General features: G+C 40.6%; 1 protein-coding gene across 1 annotated transcript in view; it reads right to left on the bottom strand.

Annotated features, from left to right (window-relative positions):
* The window catches only part of rassf8b (Ras association domain family member 8b), a 69,260-nt gene extending 54,171 nt beyond the window's left edge, over positions 1-15,089 (bottom strand). Inside the window, exon 1 of the mRNA XM_020929056.2 lies at positions 15,005-15,089. The gene's annotated coding sequence lies outside the window, so the exon portion shown is untranslated. The remainder of the gene's footprint in view (positions 1-15,004) is intronic.
* Positions 15,090-18,790: the final 3,701 nt, after the last annotated feature.

The raw sequence follows: 18,790 nt of genomic DNA, 5'->3' as shown, positions 1-18,790 counted from the left end.
ATGTCGGTTCCTGGTCTCTGATTTTATCAAATAAATTTCCCCAAAAAGTGCGACTTAATATATGTTTTTTTCTTCTTCTTGACACATTTTTTGGCTGGTGCGACTTATAGTCCAAATAATACGGTAATTCTCAGTGTTGCTCAGAAATACCTTGAAAATCATGCGTTTGAACTTTTGAGAGTGGGCTTGCCTCTCCACGGATCTGACCTCTAACTTGGTCTGGCTGTGTCGCATACTCATTTATGGAAATAGAAACGTTTAATGCCGTACTGTGGGACATTTCAATGGAGACAAGCGGATGCCAGACCCTCCACAAGAAAACTTTTACACAGTAATCAGAAATTTAATCGCAATATGTGAAAAAAAAAATACTTCAACCACAAAAAAATGCAAATAAACAAAACAAAATGATCTGTTCTGGCCTCGTCTCAATCACGACCACACTTCCCCGTTTTAAATTTGCACAATGGTAAAATCTAACCGCTGCTTTTGTATTCAGCATGTGCATTTCCTCCTGTTTAATCTGTGTTTTGTGAGATGCATCGGCCGCTGCTCGATGGAAACCGTTTTTAGCGATTACTTCCGAATGGACTTTGTCAGCTCCTGGTGCGGAGAGGAGGAGGTTTAGCAAAGTCTACAATAAACCCAGAGTCATCAGAGCCCCGGGCCAATCCTGACCGGCCATTAATCTTACATTTACAGCAGGAGAAGGAGAGGTTCTACTGTACTCTTTGTAAACAACAGCTTATAAACGCCGTGTTTGTTATAGTTTAAAGAGGACACAATATGATTTTTCTTCAGGTATTCATAAGCTTTACAACATACACGGATCAGAGGATATGCTGAAATTATTTTATTGCAACCTGTGCCAAAAATCAAATACTAATCGACACTAAAACCAGTTCATTCTTTTGGATTTCAACTAAAAACGAAAACAATAAAATGGGAAAACAGTTTGTTTTTTCATTATTCCGTTTTAGCGTCAAGCAAAAAAGCAAATTTCGACCTCTATTTCTAATATTTAATGTAAAGTTTATTTCAAACACCGATCAAAAAACTGTCTCGGTGCCTATTTTAATTTAGATATTTGATTCTCTCTGGTTTATTTGAAGTTCTGCTGCTGGAGGACTTCCCTGAAAAATCGTTGCAATTCTGTGGACAAACATGTCGTCTTCTTTTAAAGCGACGCGTTTACTTTCACATCTTAGAAAGTACCGTATTTTTCGGACTATAAGTTGCACTTTTCTTCATGGTTTGGGTGGTCCTCCGACTTAAATTCCAGTGCGACTTATGTTGAACTTTTCACACTGAAGCGGTGAGAGGCTCTGGGCTTGTGTGCTCCTGTACCACTGTCACTTCACTCTCTACTGCGCATGTCAGCAACAGAAGAAAAAGAAAGAGCCTCTGTCCAGTCCAGTATCATGTCAGTCGATCACAACATTACTTCTGTATCAAAAAGGCCGGAATAATTCTAACTGGAACTGAAGAGGAAGCGGCGCTCTGTTTACCTCCAGAGGTCGTGGAGTTGCTCAGAAGTGACACCGAGGATGAAGAATTGAATGGATTTAGTGATTTGGAGTGAGATGGAGAGTTTGTTAAACTTGTTCTGTTCTGTTGTTTATGTTATAGTTTATCTGAAGAACTGTTCATATGTGACGTTAACAGTCTGTTGTTCTCTCTTCTATTGTTATTACTAAAACTTGACTTTCAACAGGAAATGTCGGTTCCTGGTCTCTGATTTTATAAAATAAATTTCACTCCCCAAAAAACATTACCCCTTATATATGTTTTTTTCTTCTTCATTATGCATTTTTTGGCTGGTGCGACTTATATGGTAAATGTTGAACTCCGTGACGAGAAAGAGGAAGCAGCGATAAACTCTATTTTCTTCAGGTGACTCCACAGAACTATAATAAAAATAGTTTTTATTATAGATCCATGGTTGACACTATGGATGGCCATGATTAATCGATGAATCGATAATTGATCATTAAGAATTTCATCGATTACGTTAATTTTAATCGACAAACCGAATGTAGGTTGCTGTGTGTAGTGTGACCAAACAGGTCTGTACATGTGTCTCTCTGCACTCAGAAGGAGCGAGAACACAAACAGTCGGTCAGTCTGCAACGTACCGAAGCACAAATGTGTATTTAACGATGATTTTACAAGAAATTCCACGCTTTCTGTTGCGTTCGGGACAAGTGTGAGTCCATGTGCACAGTGTATAAAGCAGCACATATGTTTCGGTGTCCAGTGGGAAAAAGTTTTACCAGGTGAGAGTCGCGCAATGTCGATGACGAGTCCCCACCTCCCTCCCCCCGTACGGTGTCCTGGTTTTGACAAACGCAAATCTGGTCACACTAACCTGTATTCACCTGAATCGTGTCTTTTAAATCCAACAGAAATTGAACCGCATCAGCACAAGAGCTGTAGTTTTATCTTCGCTTAGTTTATGCAAATTAGCGATGCGGTTTTAAGTTTTGTTTCTGTGAGAGTTGCGCAAAACTGAATTAAACACATTATAATGTCAAACGGGCTGATGTGGCTCTAGAGTCGTTACAGTTTATATGTCGTAAAGTTGAATTTATTTATGCAGATTAGTAGTGCAGATAGTAATAATAATGATGATCATTTTAATATAAAAACGTTAATGATTAATCGATAATCGATCGTTAATTCTTCCGACGATCGATTAAGAAAATTTCATCGAATGCCCAGCCCTAGTTGACACTGAATTCACATGCGGCGCTTATATAAACCAGAGAGAATAAAGTATAAAAATTAAAATAGGCACATGTTTTCTCGTTGCTCTCTGCACTTTTTCTGTTATGCCCCTGATGTATGGTAAAGTTACCATGTCCTGTGCTCATTTTGTCTGTTTTATTTTTGTTTTTCTGGCTCTGTTTCTCTTTCTCTTTAACCTGTTGTTTTCCTTTGTTTATTGCCCATTTTGGGTATTGGCACTGCCTCAGAGCGTTGTGATTGTGTCTGTCTTCTTCCTGTTTGTCTTGTTCATCTGTTATGATGTTGGTTCTGTCAAACAATGTTCTTACCACAGAGAGTTTGTGGGCTGTGGGATGTTCAGACGTCCATAAATCAGCTGACCAGACACGTCACAGCAACATCACGTGACCAGTCTGAGGAAGAGCACAGGGAGCAGTCGAAACTGTCATGTATGAAAACAAACCTATGGTCTGAAAAAAGAACCTAGTAACATAAGTTATCGGAAGACCAAATGAACCTCATTGGACTAAAAAAAAATGTTTTCCCATTTTATTGTTTTTCGTTTTTAATTGAAATTCAAAAGAAAGAATGATACACGGACCCAGTAGATACTCAGGGATCGATAGTAAAAAAAATAAAAATAAAGTCACATTCACAGGACAGAAATAAACCTTTCCTGAATATCTTTAGAACGATCTTAAAGGTTGTATGGAGGATTTTTTTTAGTTTCAAACTGTCAGTGAAAGATTAAAATACCATTACAGAGACGCAGCAGCTTTGTAATTATGATGACCAAAAAAAAAAAAAGAACGAAAAACCATCAACTGTGGACGTGTTGAGGCCAGATAAACATCAGCCAATAGAAAACGAGGCTCCCTCATTTTCTATTGGCTGTTAGGTTGTCAATCAAACTCCCTAGTGTAACTGACTCGTCGGAGCGCGGGGATTTCGTGGTTTACGTAGCGGTTCTTAGAGGCTTTTTCGAACTGTCGCTTCCTCGCATTTCGCACAAAGTTTGTCGCGATGTCGGACGAGAATCCACGACCGGTTCGCCGCAAAAGAAAGTCCGTTTTTGAGGTCGCTGAAAGAAGAAGAGAAGAGGAAAAGGAGCAAAGCCAAACTGAGGTGATTCTTGGAGATCTCGTCCAGCGATGGCGCGACCGAAGCAGACGAAGGGTCTAAAAACTGACGCGTCGGTCGCTGAATTACTTCTAGACAGGAAACTTCAACAGTAATTCTGAACGCGCACAAGGACTGTCGCTGTATTTTCTCTTCCCTTAAAAAAATCCTCTATACAACCTTTAAGATGTATCAGAACAAGTATAAGAGCACATAGACTAGTATACGCCCATGGACCACTGAGGGATTACACAGATATAATTACTATGATTTAATGTTGAAAACCACATTCTATTGTAGGAATTCTGTTTTTGATTTATTGTGGTATCAGAATGGGCATTGTGTATCAAGTCTACTCATTAGTGAAATGTTAGTATCGTGACCACACTAATCCTGCGTGTATGAGTCAGAGTCTGAACTGTTGGATAATTGTTCAAATATAATCACAGAGCAATGGGTGGAGAGAGATTTGTGGGATTCAAACACCCCTGAATCAACTGCAATATAAGTTTGATAAAGCTAACGTACATAACATATGAACATTCATGACTAGGGCAGTACAGTAAATATGTTGCTTATGTGTGTTATGTTTATTTTACATTAAAAGATCGATGAATTACCCACCTAATTTTGCAATTTTAAAAAATCTTGTAAATTTAGGTTCTGGGTCCGGTCAAGAGGTAACGGAGGGAAACGGGGGCAGATTTTTGACATTCAAATGTCTCTTATTCAGAAACTAGAGGGACTATTGAAATAAGTAAAGTATCAGAATGTAGGAAAGAGTTACACTCCAACAGGGTCAAGTTAAACCTGTGATATTCTTTCAAGTTGTTGACAAAAAATTTAAAAACTCATGTCGGTAACGGAGGGAATGAAATATGCAGCACTTTCTGGGCAATAAATCCAAACAGTGAAAACTCTTGGTTCTCACTTACATATCCTTAACAAACTGGTTTGAATATTTGCTTCATATAGTTTTCTACCATATGGTACAAGATTAGGTTGAAAAACCTCTTACTTTTTGACTCATGAGATTTTTTATTAAGAAAGTTCATGGTAAACGGAGGGAAAAGTAACGGAGGGAAAATTGTTCAAACAAGTAGAAGGTGCATGATTTTACATAATTTGTCAACTTTTTTCTTCCGAATACTTTAATATTACTTCAAAATGAAAGGAAACTATTTCTATAAAATATGTCAGTCCTTCAAACCAAGCTAATTTTTAACATTTTAAATATTTTTTTTTTTTGAAAAATCATGTACCTTCATCAACAGTTCAAAGATGGAATAACACAAGATATGATGAAATACATCAGTTTATTTACATGATTTGCAGGTCTTTGAAATTTGGGAAATAATTTTTGTTCCATGTTTCATACATGGTCTGTTTAAAACATATGTAACTTTAGAACCAAAAATGGTACAGAAAAAAGGTAAACAGTTTCATAAACTAGAGTACATATGTATCTGTTCAATACATTTTTATATCAGATGAATTAACTTGAATTTTTGGCCAGATGGTTTCAACGAAGTGAAACCGGCTGATGAATCAGGCTAGGCTTTGGTTACATGCACACTCAAAATCTGATTATGACGAGATTTTAGGCCATGTAAGAATATTAAATAACATGTAAACAACAAAATCAGCTCATTTCTTTCTGATCATCCACACATCAGATTTGTGGTGTGGATTCCATCTAAATAACGTTAAAAGTCCAAAAATCTGAATATAATCAGATTTCAGTTTACATGTGAACACAGCCGCTGAAGAGTATTACCAATTAACCAGCTGCGTGGGGAGTCTGTTGTCTCAGAAGTTAATCAGGTTTTAAAGGGGCTGAGCTGTTCACCCTTTAAGACCCAAAGCTTAAGATGCGACGGTCACATTTATGCAGCGCACCTGAGATCAGGGTTTACACACAGTCAGCAACATTATTATGCAAAAGAATTCATAAAACTAAAAATAACTAAAACAAAGACTAGAAGACGACGAACGGACCAGAAATCAGGTCTGGACTTGAACTAAACTGGGAGAAAACCGTCCTCTGCTCTCAAAGGTTTAGAATGTCCAGGAAAGTACTAAAAGGGAACTGGTTTTGGTCTAAATCAGGACTAAACTATGTCTGAACCAGGACTAAACCAGGACTTAAACCAGGATCAAACCAGGGGCCAAACCAGGGCTAAATAAGGACTAAATCAGGACTAAACCAGGTCTAAACCAGGATTAAACCAGGACTAAACTAGGGCAAAACCAGGACTGAACCAGGGCTAACCCAGGACTGAACCAGGACTAAAGCAGGACTAAACCAGGGCTAAACCAGTCCAGGGCTAAACCAGGACTAAACCAGCCAGGACTAAACCAGGGCTAAACCAGGACTAAACCAGGCTAAACCAGGACTAAACCAGGACTAACCAGGACTAACCAGGCTAAACCAGGACTAAAGACCCAGGCTAAAGGACTAACCAGGACTAGACAGGTCTAAACCAGGGCTAAACCAGGACTAAACCAGTGCTAAACCAGGACTGAACCAGGACTGAAGAAGGATTGAACCAGTACTAAACCAGACCTCAACCAGGACTTAACCAAGACTGAACCACTACTTAACCAGGACTAAACCAGGACTGAAACCTGACTTCTTATATAGTATCACAAGACAACGCGTGCAATCTCAACCAAGACTCAACTAGGACTAAACCGGGACTCAACCAGGGCTAAACCAGGACTAAACTAGGACCAAACCAAGTCTCAACCAGTACATAAGGTAACCAGGACTGAAACAGGATTCCCCAGTATCACAAGACAAAAAAACTGATCAAAAACAAATCACTATGAACCAGGACTGAACCAGGACTGAACCAGGACTGAACCAGGACTGAACCCTGACTTTTCATATAGTATCACAAGACAAAGCCTGCATACTAAACAAAGACTCAAACTGGACTGAACCCGAGACTCAACCAGGACTGAAACAGGATTCCCCAGTGTCACAAGACGAAACCAGATCAAAACAAATCACTATGAACTAGGACTGAACCAGGACTAAACCAGGACTCAACCAAAACTGAACCAGGACTGAAGAAGGATTGAACCAGGACTAAACCAGGACTGAACCAACTGTGCTGTAACTGTTTTCAGTGTTGGTTTTTTACCTTCTTCTTGTGTTGTAACTGGTTCACTTCAGTGTCCCAGGCCGCTGTGCCCTTGTCTGAATCACACGTGTACTCAAGGACTCCCTCCCTCTACTCCTCTCTCTTCTTCTATCTTTCTCTCTCTCCTTTCCCTCTCCTTCTCTGTCCTCTCTTTCCTTTTTTCTATCTTTTTTTCCTCTTCCCCCTCTCCAACTTGCCTCCTCTCTCCTCCTCATTTTTCAATCTCTCTCCCGTCTTCTCTCTCTTTATCTGTCCCTCTCTCCTCCTCTCCTCTCTCTCTCTCCTTTCTTCTCCTTCTCTCTCCTCAATCTTCCTCTCCTCTCTCCTTCCATCTTTCTCTCTCCTCTCTCTTTTTTATATCTTTCTTTGTCTTCCTCCTCTCTCTCCCTCTCCTACTTGCCTCCTCTTTTCTCCTCTCATTTCAATCTCTCTCCCTCTTCTCCTTTCTCTCTCCTGTCTCTTTCTCTCCTCCCTCTCTTCTCTCTCTCTTTCCTCTCCTCCCCTTTCTCCTTTGCTGCTTCTCTCCATCTCTCCTTACTCTTCCTCCTCTCTTCTCCTCCCTCCCTCCTCCTCACCTCTCTTTTTCTCTCCCTTTCTCTCTCCCTCTGTCCCCTCTATCTTTTCTCAATCTCTCTTCCCGCTCTCTTCTTTCTTCCCCTCTCTCTCTTCTCCTCTCTCCTTCTATCTTTCTCTCTCTCTGCTTTCTTTTATCTTCCTTTCTCTTCCTTCTTTCTCACCCCTCTCCAACGTGCCTCCTCTTTCCTCCTCTCCTCTCTCTCTCCTCTTCTAATTTCAATCTATCTCTCCCTCCTCCCTCTCTTTTTCTCTCTCTTCCTCTCCTCTCTTTCTCTCTCCCTTCTCCTACTTGCCTCCTCTCTCTTCCTTTCCCCTCCATCTCTTCTCAAACTCTCTTCAATCCCTCTTCTTTCTTGCCCTCTCTCTCCCCCTCTCTCTTCTCCTCTCTCCTTCTCTCTCTCCGCTTTCTTTTCCTCTATCTTTCTTTCTCTTCCCCCTCTCTCTCTCTCCCCTCTCCTACTTGCCTCTTTTCTCTTTCGCTCTCCTATCTCTCCCTCTCTCCTCCCTCTCTTTACTCCTCTCCCTCAATCTCTCTTTCCCTTTCTCTTCTTTTTCTCTTCCCCTTTCCTCTCCCCTCTCTCTTCTCTCTCTTTCTATCTTTCCTCCTTTCCTCAGTCTGTCCTCCTCTAATTTCAATCTATCTCTCCCTTTTTCCCTCCTCTCTTTCTCTGTCTTCTCCTTTCTCTCTCTCCTATTTCTCCATCTCTCCTCCCTCTTTTTCTCTCTCCTCTCTTTCTCTTTCACTCTCACTCTCCTTCCTTTCCCCTCTATCTCTTCTCCCTCTCCTCTCCCCCTCTCTCTTCTCCTCTCTCCTTCTCTCTCTCCGCTTTCTTTTCCTCTATCTTTCTTTCTCTTCCCCCTCTCTCTCTCCCCTCTCCTACTTGCCTCTTTTCTCTTTCGCTCTCCTATCTCTCCCTCTCTCTTTTTGTCCTCCCTCCCTCTCTCTACTCCTCTCCCTCAATCTCTCTTCCCTTTCTCTTCTTTTTTCTCTTCCCCTTTCCTCTCCCCTCTCTCTTCTCTCTCCTTCTATCTTTCCTCCTTTCCTCAGTCTGTCCTCCTCTAATTTCAATCTATCTCTCCCTTTTTCCCTCCTCTCTTTCTCTGTCTTCTCCTTTCTCTCTCTCCTATTTCTCCATCTCTCCTCCCTCTTTTTCTCTCTCCTCTCTTTCTCTTTCACTCTCACTCTCCTTCCTTTCCCCTCTATCTCTTCTCAGTCTCTCTTCTCTCTCTCCCCTTTCTCCTTGACTCCTTCTCTCACTTCCTCTTCTCTCTCCTCCCTCTCTCTCCCGTCCGGGCTACAGTGTAAACGATGGAGTGAAAGAGGGAGAGAGGGAGCGAGGGAGGAGTGAGAGTGAGTGGAAGGCAGTCTGATTAAAAGCGCTGCTGACGGGGCACTTATAGCTCGACTCTATTAGGAGATTCATCATTGGCAGGCGGCCTCCTCACATCCACACCACTCACTCATATGAGCCGCACGCCGTCCCGCTGACCGCGAGAGCGCCGCCGTAATCCGTCTCTGAAGGTTACGGACGGAACAGGAGCGAGGACTTTGGGTTAAGTTTATTTTAAAAGGTCCAATATTATGCAAAGTTGACTCTCGGGAGCTTTAAGTCGTGTTATAATGTCGTTTCCTACGGAAGCCGAGGAGGGGTCACAACAAACGCAAACGCCGCAACAAATACAAATGCGACGACATAACAAAAAGCCACAACACACCAAAAAAAGCCACAACGGAGATGACCGCGGGACTCTATTTTAATGCAAACGCCGCAACAAATACAAACGCCGCAACACAAACGCAAATGCCGCAACACATTAAAAAGCCGCAACACGTTAAAAAGCCACAACACGTCAAAAAGCCACAACACACCAAAAAAAGCCACAACGGAAGTGACCGCGGGACTCTATTTTCTGACGGACCGATCAAGCGGCAAGTGAAGAAGAAGAACTACAATGTGAAATGAATAATGATAAAACAATAAAATACTTTTACTTCTGTTTCCAACTTCTCCGTTCCTTTACTTTTCACGTTGTAGTTCTTCTTCTTCACTTGCCGCTTGATCGGTCTGTCGGAAAATAGAGTCCCGTGGTCACTTCCGTTGTGGCTTTTTGATGTGTTGTGGCTTTTTGATGTGTTGTGGCTTTTTAATGTGTTGCAGCATTTACATTTGTGTTGTGGTGTTTGTATTTGTTGCGGTGTTTGCATTAAAATAGAGTCCCACGGTCATTTCTGTTGTGGCTTCTTTTGGTTTGTTGTGGCTTTTTGTTATGTTGTCGCATTTGTATTTGTTGCGGCGTTTGCGTTTGTTGTGACATCTCTCGGCTTCCGTAGTTTCCTCTTCAGAAACAGAGCTGGAGTTGTGTTTTGTTTCATTCACACATGTTTGAGTAACACTTAATTATTATGCGCCATCCACACTAGTACGTATTTGAGTCGTTTTCATTGTGGATGCAGTGTTCGTTCACACTAATCTGATAGAAAATGGCTCCAGAGACGGAACGATCTGGTGCCTCCAGCTCCCACGACTTCATCTGAGTACAGATCTGATCCGGCACTGTGTGGACGCCTGAAAACACTGATGTAGGAGCTCTAGTTGTGTCCTTACTGGACCACATCACGGTGACTTGCGCCTTCCTGATTCTCGTCAGTCATGTGACGCTATTGTGGAAAATAGTTTAAACAAACCAGAGACATACGGGAAACAGCGGAGCTAGAACTACCGTATTTTCCGGGCTATTAGGCGCTCTAGATTATAAGGCGCTAGGGATGGGCATGATTAGTCGATTAATCGATAATTGATCATTAAGAATTTCATCAATTACGTTAATTTTAATCGAACAAACCGAATGTAGGTTGCTGAGTGTAGTGTGACCAAACAGGGTCTGTACATGTGTCTCTCTGCACTCAGATGGAGCGAGACACAAACAGTGGGTCAGTCTGCAACGTGCCAAAGCACAAATGTGTATTTAACGATGACTTGTACAAGAAATTCCACGCTTTCTGTTGTGTTCGGGACAAGTGTGAGTCCATGTGCACAGTGTATAAAGCAGCACATATGTTTCTGTGTCCAGTGGGAAAAAGTTTTACCAGGTGAGAGTCGCTCAATGTGGATGACGAGTCCCCACCTCCCTCCCCCCGTACGGTGTCCTGGTTTTGACAAACGCAAATATGGTCACACTAACCTGTATTCACCTGAGTCATGTCTTTTAATCTGACAGAAATTGAACCACATCAGCGACACAAGAGCTGTAGTTTTATCTTGGCTTAGTTTATGCAAATTAGCGATGCGGTTTTAAGTTCCGTTTCTGTGAGAGTTGAGCAAAACTGAATTAAACTGATTATAATGTCAAACGGGCTGATGTGGCTCTAGAGTCGTTACGGTTTATATGTCGTAAAGTTGAATTTATTTGTGCAGATTAGTGCAGATAGTAATAATAATGATGATCATTTTAATATAAAAACGTTAATGATTAATCGATAATCGATTGTCAATTCTTCCGACGATCGATTAAGAAAATTTCATCGAATGCCCATCCGTATAAGGCGTCATTACATGGTCTATTTTTGAACTTTTTCCACAAATAAACCACACTGGACTTTAAATGAAACACAACAGTTGGATGGGTCAGTGGTTTTGTTTGTTTGTGGCGTTCACAGTGACTCTGGGCTTTGTTCAGTTGTGGCGTGTAGGTAGGATGTATTACAATAAACAAAAATATAAATTTATTCAGATATTTTTCCAAACTCAATATTATTAATTTAACACATTTTAGTTCAGGAGTCTAAATTGTGGATGCGGCAGGACAGGGCCGCACCTTAAGATGTCGACTTGAGCAGACGTGAGTGAAGACGCTGCACCCAAACTTTGAAAATTTTTTGAAAAGGAACTTACTTGACTTCATCTTCAATTAAACTTGCCTTATAATTGCCTTATTATAATGAATCGCAGCAGAAAAAGCGCGACTATCACCACAAGTGCTCCTCCCAAACGGAGCCCTACTCGTGCTCTGTGAGAGCCCGACTCTACTGACAATATTCCATGAAAAATGTACAGACATGACCTCACAAAATTCTCATCACCAACAAGCAAAGAGAAATCTGCTACAAACTTCTACATCGCTGTATCCACTAAACAATCATCTTAGAAGGACAATGGACACATACTGAAAAACGAAACCACCTCTCACTTATTTTGGACTTGGGGATGGGGTTTTAGCTGATAATGTCCGCACCAAAGCTGAGACCAAACCTACGTCCTTGTTTAAAAGTGATCAGCAAAACCTTAAAATCGATTGTAAAACACACAGGCCCAGTGAAGGGAAGTAAAACAGGGGTCGTGTATTGATGTTTGATTAAAGCCAGTGAAGAGTCGAGCTGCTGTGTTCTGCACCAGTCAGAGGCGGGAGGAGATGGATTTGGAGTCAAGGCCGGAGAGGAGGGAGCTGCAGTGGTCTAGACGGGAAATGATTCAAGTGAAGGCGTATGTAATTTACCAACACAGTGGAGCACTTCCTGTATTAATGCATGACATCACAAGGTGGAACAGGGTGTTTTAGTTTGAGAGAAGAAGAAGCCTGAATCTGCAAGGTCGGTGTTAAACGCATGAATGAAACAAAACTCAACTCCAGTTCTGTTTTTACCCTTTAACTACTGTTTAAAGCGACAATATGGAGCTGCTGTTTGTCTCCAGGTTATTGCTTTGCTTGAAATATTCCAAAGTACGGCATTAAACGACAGTATGCTGCAATTATTAAGTCACACGTGTTTTTATTTCTGATGAAAATACCTTGAAAACATGAATTCTTACAGTGGTCAATTCTCCACAGATCTGACTGACCTGTACCTTGTCTTGTCTCCACGACGATAATGTCTTACTGTGGAACATTCCAGGCAAAACAACAGCATCTCCATAGAGACAAGCAGGTGGCAAACGCTCCACCAGAAAAATTACTTTAGCTTTAACCAGAGAAGTCCCACTGAAACTCAGAATCTCATAAACGTGGACGTCCAAACCACAAAGCAGAACCTAAAGCTCAAAAGAGTCTGAGTGGCAAACGTCACCTCACAGCAAAAAGGTCAAAGGTTCAATTCCCAGGCTGGGTGGAGCTTTAATGTATTTTGCATGTTCTTTCTGTGTCTGGGTGGGTTTCCTCTAGGGCATCTGGGTTTCTTACATCAATGGGAAACTAAATATTACAGATTTATTATTACCATTTATATATATATATATATATATATATATATATATATATATATATATATATATATATATATATATATATTTATTTATTTTTTTTTCTTCATTATTATATTATTTTTTGTGTACCCGGGACAGTCCAAGTTTTGAGCCCTGTGTCCCCTGTCCCAGCAGATTTAACCAAAACCACTGATTTGTCCCAGTTTTATACAAGAAATGTCCCAGGTGTCCCTATTTTTGACCAATTTGATCGAAACCAGGACTAAACTAAGATTAAACCAGGACTACGTCAACTCTAACCCAGGACTAAAACAGGACGATCACAATTTTTTGACTAGTGTGATTTTCGTCAACAGTAAAGAGGAGCAAAAACTGTCATTTGTTTTGCCAAAATACAGAAATACGTGTTTGCGAATGACCATAAAGCAAAAAAGCAGCGACAGAAGCCCCTCAAATTTAGCCTGATTCATCAGCCGGTTTCATTTTGTGGAAACCGTCTGACCTCGGAGCATTAGGATTTGTTCGCTCGACAGTGGTTGGGTACATTTTTTATTTAACCAGTCGCTGCGGTTTGGTCGTGACGTATGTAATGCGCCAAATCCCGTAGGAAGAAGGACAATAAAGTCTTTCCCCTTGATGAAATTCACCAAACATTCTCTTTGTTCTGGCTTTAAATCTTCGATCTTGGGAATCGTTGCCAACACAGAATGTCTGTCTTCGTCTACATCCATCTCGTCGCTTTGTTTACTGTTGTGCTGTTCCACAAAAGGGACACAGACAGGCGCTTGAGTTTGACGTGATGGTTTCACAGTTCTTCGCTCATTTGCGGTCTACAACTTCCAGGGTTCTTCCAAACCGTCTAGGTTATTCCGATTCCTGACCTAGTCGCTGAAGAGAAATGAACTTGAGCGGAGGCACTAGGTGGTGGCAGCTTGTCTACCTCAGACTGTGACTGGAGGATGCACAATGTTACACGCTCTTTTCACAGTTTTATTTATACCAACCATCCCAACCCAGGTGAGTGTCCCAGTTTAGAACTTTGAAAATCTGGTCATCCTACATATATATATTGTGAGGTGTGAGTTACTGTGTCCAAATAATTTCCCTTGTGGATCAATAAAGTTTGTCTAAGGTGGGTCCCACTTTGGTCACCCACTGCCCCAGACCTGCAATAATAATTTCCTCATCACAAACAGAGCTGGAGTTGTGTTTTGTTTCATTCACACGTGTTAAAACGCACAAATCCTGCATATTTAGGTTTTAATGCAAGTATGCGCAATTAACTGAATTTTTATCGTGATTTCAATTTGTGTGTCAAACGATCTCCAATATCATAACATATATAATCAAGTTGAAACAATTTAAAGCTTAACTAAGTTTATTTTGGTATATTTTTTAATATAAATAAGTATATTTATTTTTATTTTTTTGAATATAGAGATGTAGATCAGCTGGATATGGTTTATTTTGGATACATTGATGTTTTTCTGTGCCTTATTTCATGTTCAAAGTATATTTTAATCATTTTATGGTTTATACATTGCTAAACTGTTCTAATTTGTAGCCTGTATTTATTTTCAGTTTTAAAGTTTTGCGTAAATTATGAATAACAAAGTGTATGTTTTTTTTTTTTGTTTTTTTTTTTTGAGAAATGCTGAATAAATGCACTGTGTAACTAAAATAAATAACTAAATTGAATAATCGTGATTTCAGTATTGACCAAAATAATCGTGATAATGCTTTTTTCCATAATCCAGCAGCCCTACTTTATTTAGAGTCCACTTTGTGATGTCATGCGGTAACACAGGAAGCGCTCCACTGTGTTTTTAAACTCCATACACCTGCGCTACAGTCATTTGGATGATTTCGGCCCTGAAATCGCCAATCTCTACTAAACTAAAGGTAGCTGTTGACTTGAAAACTACTACTTCATGACATCACAAGGTGCAACAGAGCATTCTGAGCTCTGGAAATGCACAGATTAGTGTTAAAATGTTACTCAAACATGTGTGAATGAAACAAAACACAACTCCAGGTCTGTTTTTGAGGAGGTAACATGGCTTAAATCTCAATTTTTAGTCAGTTTTGTGTAATGTAAGACATTTAAAACTATCAACCAGTCAAGTGAGCGCAACCTATTTGCTATGGCGTTTTATCCACTCTTAACTGCACATTCAGCATTGCCTTTTTGGAGATTTGCAACAACTTCCCTGCATGCACACACTGTTTACGTACCTTTCCGAGCGCACGTCAGCCAAAACGTCAAATCAACAGCCTCGGCGTCGTTCTGGAATCGTACGGGAGCTTTTATTTATGCCAGTTTTGCGTCGNAAAACAAACCTATGGTCTGAAAAAAGAACCTAGTAACATAAGTTATCGGAAGACCAAATGAACCTCATTGGACTAAAAAAAAAAAGTTTTCCCATTTTATTTTTTTTTTTTTCGTTTTTAATTGAAATTCAAAAGAAAGAATGATACACGGACCCAGTAGATACTCAGGGATCGATAGTAAAAAAAAAAAAAAAAAAGTCACATTCACAGGACACAGAAATGAAACCTTTCCTGAATATCTTTAGAACGATCTTAAAGGTTGTATGGAGGATTTTTTTTAGTTTCAAACTGTCAGTGAAAGATTAAAAATACCATTACAGAGACGCAGCAGCTTTGTAATTATGATGACCAAAAAAAAAAAAAGAACGAAAAACCATCAACTGTGGACGTGTTGAGGCCAGATAAACATCAGCCAATAGAAAACGAGGCTCCCTCATTTTCTATTGGCTGTTAGGTTGTCAATCAAACTCCCTAGTGTAAACTGACTCGTCAGAGCGCGGGGATTACGTGGTTTACGTAGCGGTTCTTAGAGGCTTTTTTCGAACTGTCGCTTCCTCGCATTTCGCACAAAGTTTGTCGCGATGTCGGACGAGAATCCACGACCGGTTTTGCCCCAAAAGAAAGTCCGTTTTTGAGGTCGCTGAAAGAAGAAGAGAAGAGGAAAAGGAGCAAAGCCAAACTGAGGTGATTCTTGGAGATCTCGTCCAGCGATGGCGCGACCGAAGCAGACGAAGGGTCTAAAAACTGACGCGTCGGTCGCTGAATTACTTCTAGACAGGAAACTTCAACAGTAATTCTGAACGCGCACAAGGACTGTCGCTGTATTTCTCTTCCCTTAAAAAAATCCTCTATACAACCTTTAAGATGTATCAGAACAAGTATAAGAGCACATAGACTAGTATACGCCCATGGACCACTGAGGGAGATTACACAGATATAATTACTATGATTTAATGTTGAAAACCACATTCTATTGTAGGAATTCTGTTTTTGATTTATTGTGGTATCAGAATGGGCATTGTGTATCAAGTCTACTCATTAGTGAAATGTTTAGTATCGTGACCACACTAATCCTGCGTGTATGAGTCAGAGTCTGAACTGTTGGATAATTGTTCAAATATAATCACAGAGCAAAGGGTGGAGAGAGATTTGTGGGATTCAAACACCCCTGAATCAACTGCAATATAAGTTTGATAAAGCTAACGTACATAACATATGAACATTCACGACTAGGGCAGTACAGTAAATATGTTGCTTATGGGCAGTGTCGGGGAGTAACAGATTACATGTACCGGAGTTACACAATCAGAGTACAAATTATGAGTAACTGTATTCAGTTACAGTTACTGTTTCAGTGAGTGGTAATTGGATTACAGATACTTTAATTGAAATAAATGGATTACATGGTGGTAATGTTCCTGTTTCACATTTTGGGGCTAAACCAGACTAAAACCAGGACTAAACTAGGAACTAGGAACTAAAACCAGGAAACTAAACTAGACTAAACCAGGACTAAATCAGGCCTAAACCAGGACTAAACTAGGACTAAAAACCAGGCCTAAAAACCAGGACTAAAACTAGGACTAAAACCTTAGGACTAAACTAAGGACTAAAACTAGGACTAAAAACCTAGGACTAAAGGACTAAACTAGGACTAAAACCAGGACTAAACCAGGACTAAACTAGGACTAAAACCAGGACTAAACCAGGAAAAACTAAAACCTAAAACAGGACTAAACCAGGATTAAACAGGCCTAAACTAGGACTTTAAAACCAGACTAAACAGGACTAAACCGGGCTAAAACTAGACTAAACTAGGACTAAAAGGAAACCAGGACTAAACTAGGACTAAAAAACAGGACTAAACCAGACTAAACTAGGACTAAAACCAGGACTAAACCAGAACTAAACTAGGACTAAACCAGGACTAAACCAGGTCTAAACTAGAACTAAAACTGGGTCTAAACTAGGACTAAACCAGGTCTAAACAGTATGACACCTAACAGTAGGTGGACATAATTTAATTTTATCTCATATAGAATGTTTGGTGAATTGTATCAAGGGGAAAGACGTTATTGTCCTTCTTCCTACGGGATTTGGGAAAACCTTAATATACCAGTTAACCCCGTTTGCATACGTCACGTCCAAATGCCAGCGATTGGTTAAATAAAAAAAGTACCAGCCTACTGTCTAGCGAACGAATCCTAATGCTGCGAGGTCAGACGGTTTCTACCAAGTGAAACCGGCTGATGAATCAGGCTAGGCTTTGGTTACATGCACACTCAAAATCTGATTATGACGAGATTTTAGGCCATGTAAGAATATTAAATAACATGTAAACAACAAAATCAGCTCATTTCTTTCTGATCATCCACACATCAGATTTGTGGTGTGGATTCCATCTAAATAACGTTAAAAGTCCAAAAATCTGAATATAATCAGATTTCAGTTTACATGTGAACACAGCCGCTGAAGAGTATTACCAATTAACCAGCTGCGTGGGGAGTCTGTTGTCTCAGAAGTTAATCAGGTTTTAAAGGGGCTGAGCTGTTCACCCTTTAAGACCCAAAGCTTAAGATGCGACGGTCACATTTATGCAGCGCACCTGAGATCAGGGTTTACACACAGTCAGCAACATTATTATGCAAAAGAATTCATAAAACTAAAAATAACTAAAACAAAGACTAGAAGACGACGAACGGACCAGAAATCAGGTCTGGACTTGAACTAAACTGGGAGAAAACCGTCCTCTGCTCTCAAAGGTTTAGAATGTCCAGGAAAGTACTAAAAGGGAACTGGTTTTGGTCTAAATCAGGACTAAACTATGTCTGAACCAGGACTAAATAAGGACTAAACCAGGGACTAAACCAGGAACTAAACCAGGATAACAGGACTAAACCAGGAAACCAGGACTAAACCAGGGCTAAACAGGACTAAACCAGGATTAACCAGGACTAAATAAGGATTAACCCAGGACTAAACCAGGGCTAAACCAGGACTGAACCAGGACTAAACCAGGATTAAACCCGGATAAACCAGGGGCCAAACCAGGGCTAAATAAGGACTAAACCAGGTCTAAACCAGGATTAAACCAGGACTAAACTAGGGCAAAACCAGGACTGAACCAGGGCTAACCCAGGACTGAACCAGGACTAAAGCAGGACTAAACCAGGGCTAAACCAGTCCAGGACTAAACCAGGACTAAACCAGGACTAAACCAGGGCTAAACCAGGGCTAAACCAGGCTAAACCAGGACTAAAGCAGGACTAAATCAGTGCTAAACCAGGACTGAACCAGGACTGAACCAATCAATCAATCATCAATCAATCAATCAATCAAACTTTATTTATAAAGGCTTTCATACAAAAACGTAACACAAAGTGCTTTACAGTGATTAACAATCCCACATTTCATCCACCACCCACTTATCCAACCCCACACCTGCCCAACTACACAGATACACCCACTCGCAACATACGCACACACACAAGGACGCACGCGCACACACACACACACACACACACACACACACACACACGCACGCGCGCACACATAAATTGACTGAACCAGGACTAGACCAGGGCTAAACCAGGACTAAACCAGGACTAACCAGTGCTAAACCAGGACTTAACCAAGACTGAACCACTACTTAACCAGGACTAAACCAGGACTGAAACCTGACTTCTTATA

The sequence above is a fragment of the Boleophthalmus pectinirostris genome, unplaced genomic scaffold (genome assembly GCF_026225935.1).
Source record: "Boleophthalmus pectinirostris isolate CB_2022bp ecotype Guang Dong unplaced genomic scaffold, ASM2622593v1 HiC_scaffold_18, whole genome shotgun sequence".
Taxonomy (NCBI): domain Eukaryota; kingdom Metazoa; phylum Chordata; class Actinopteri; order Gobiiformes; family Gobiidae; genus Boleophthalmus; species Boleophthalmus pectinirostris.
Note: the sequence above shows the minus strand (reverse complement) of the source record. Positions and strands in the feature narration are given on the sequence as shown.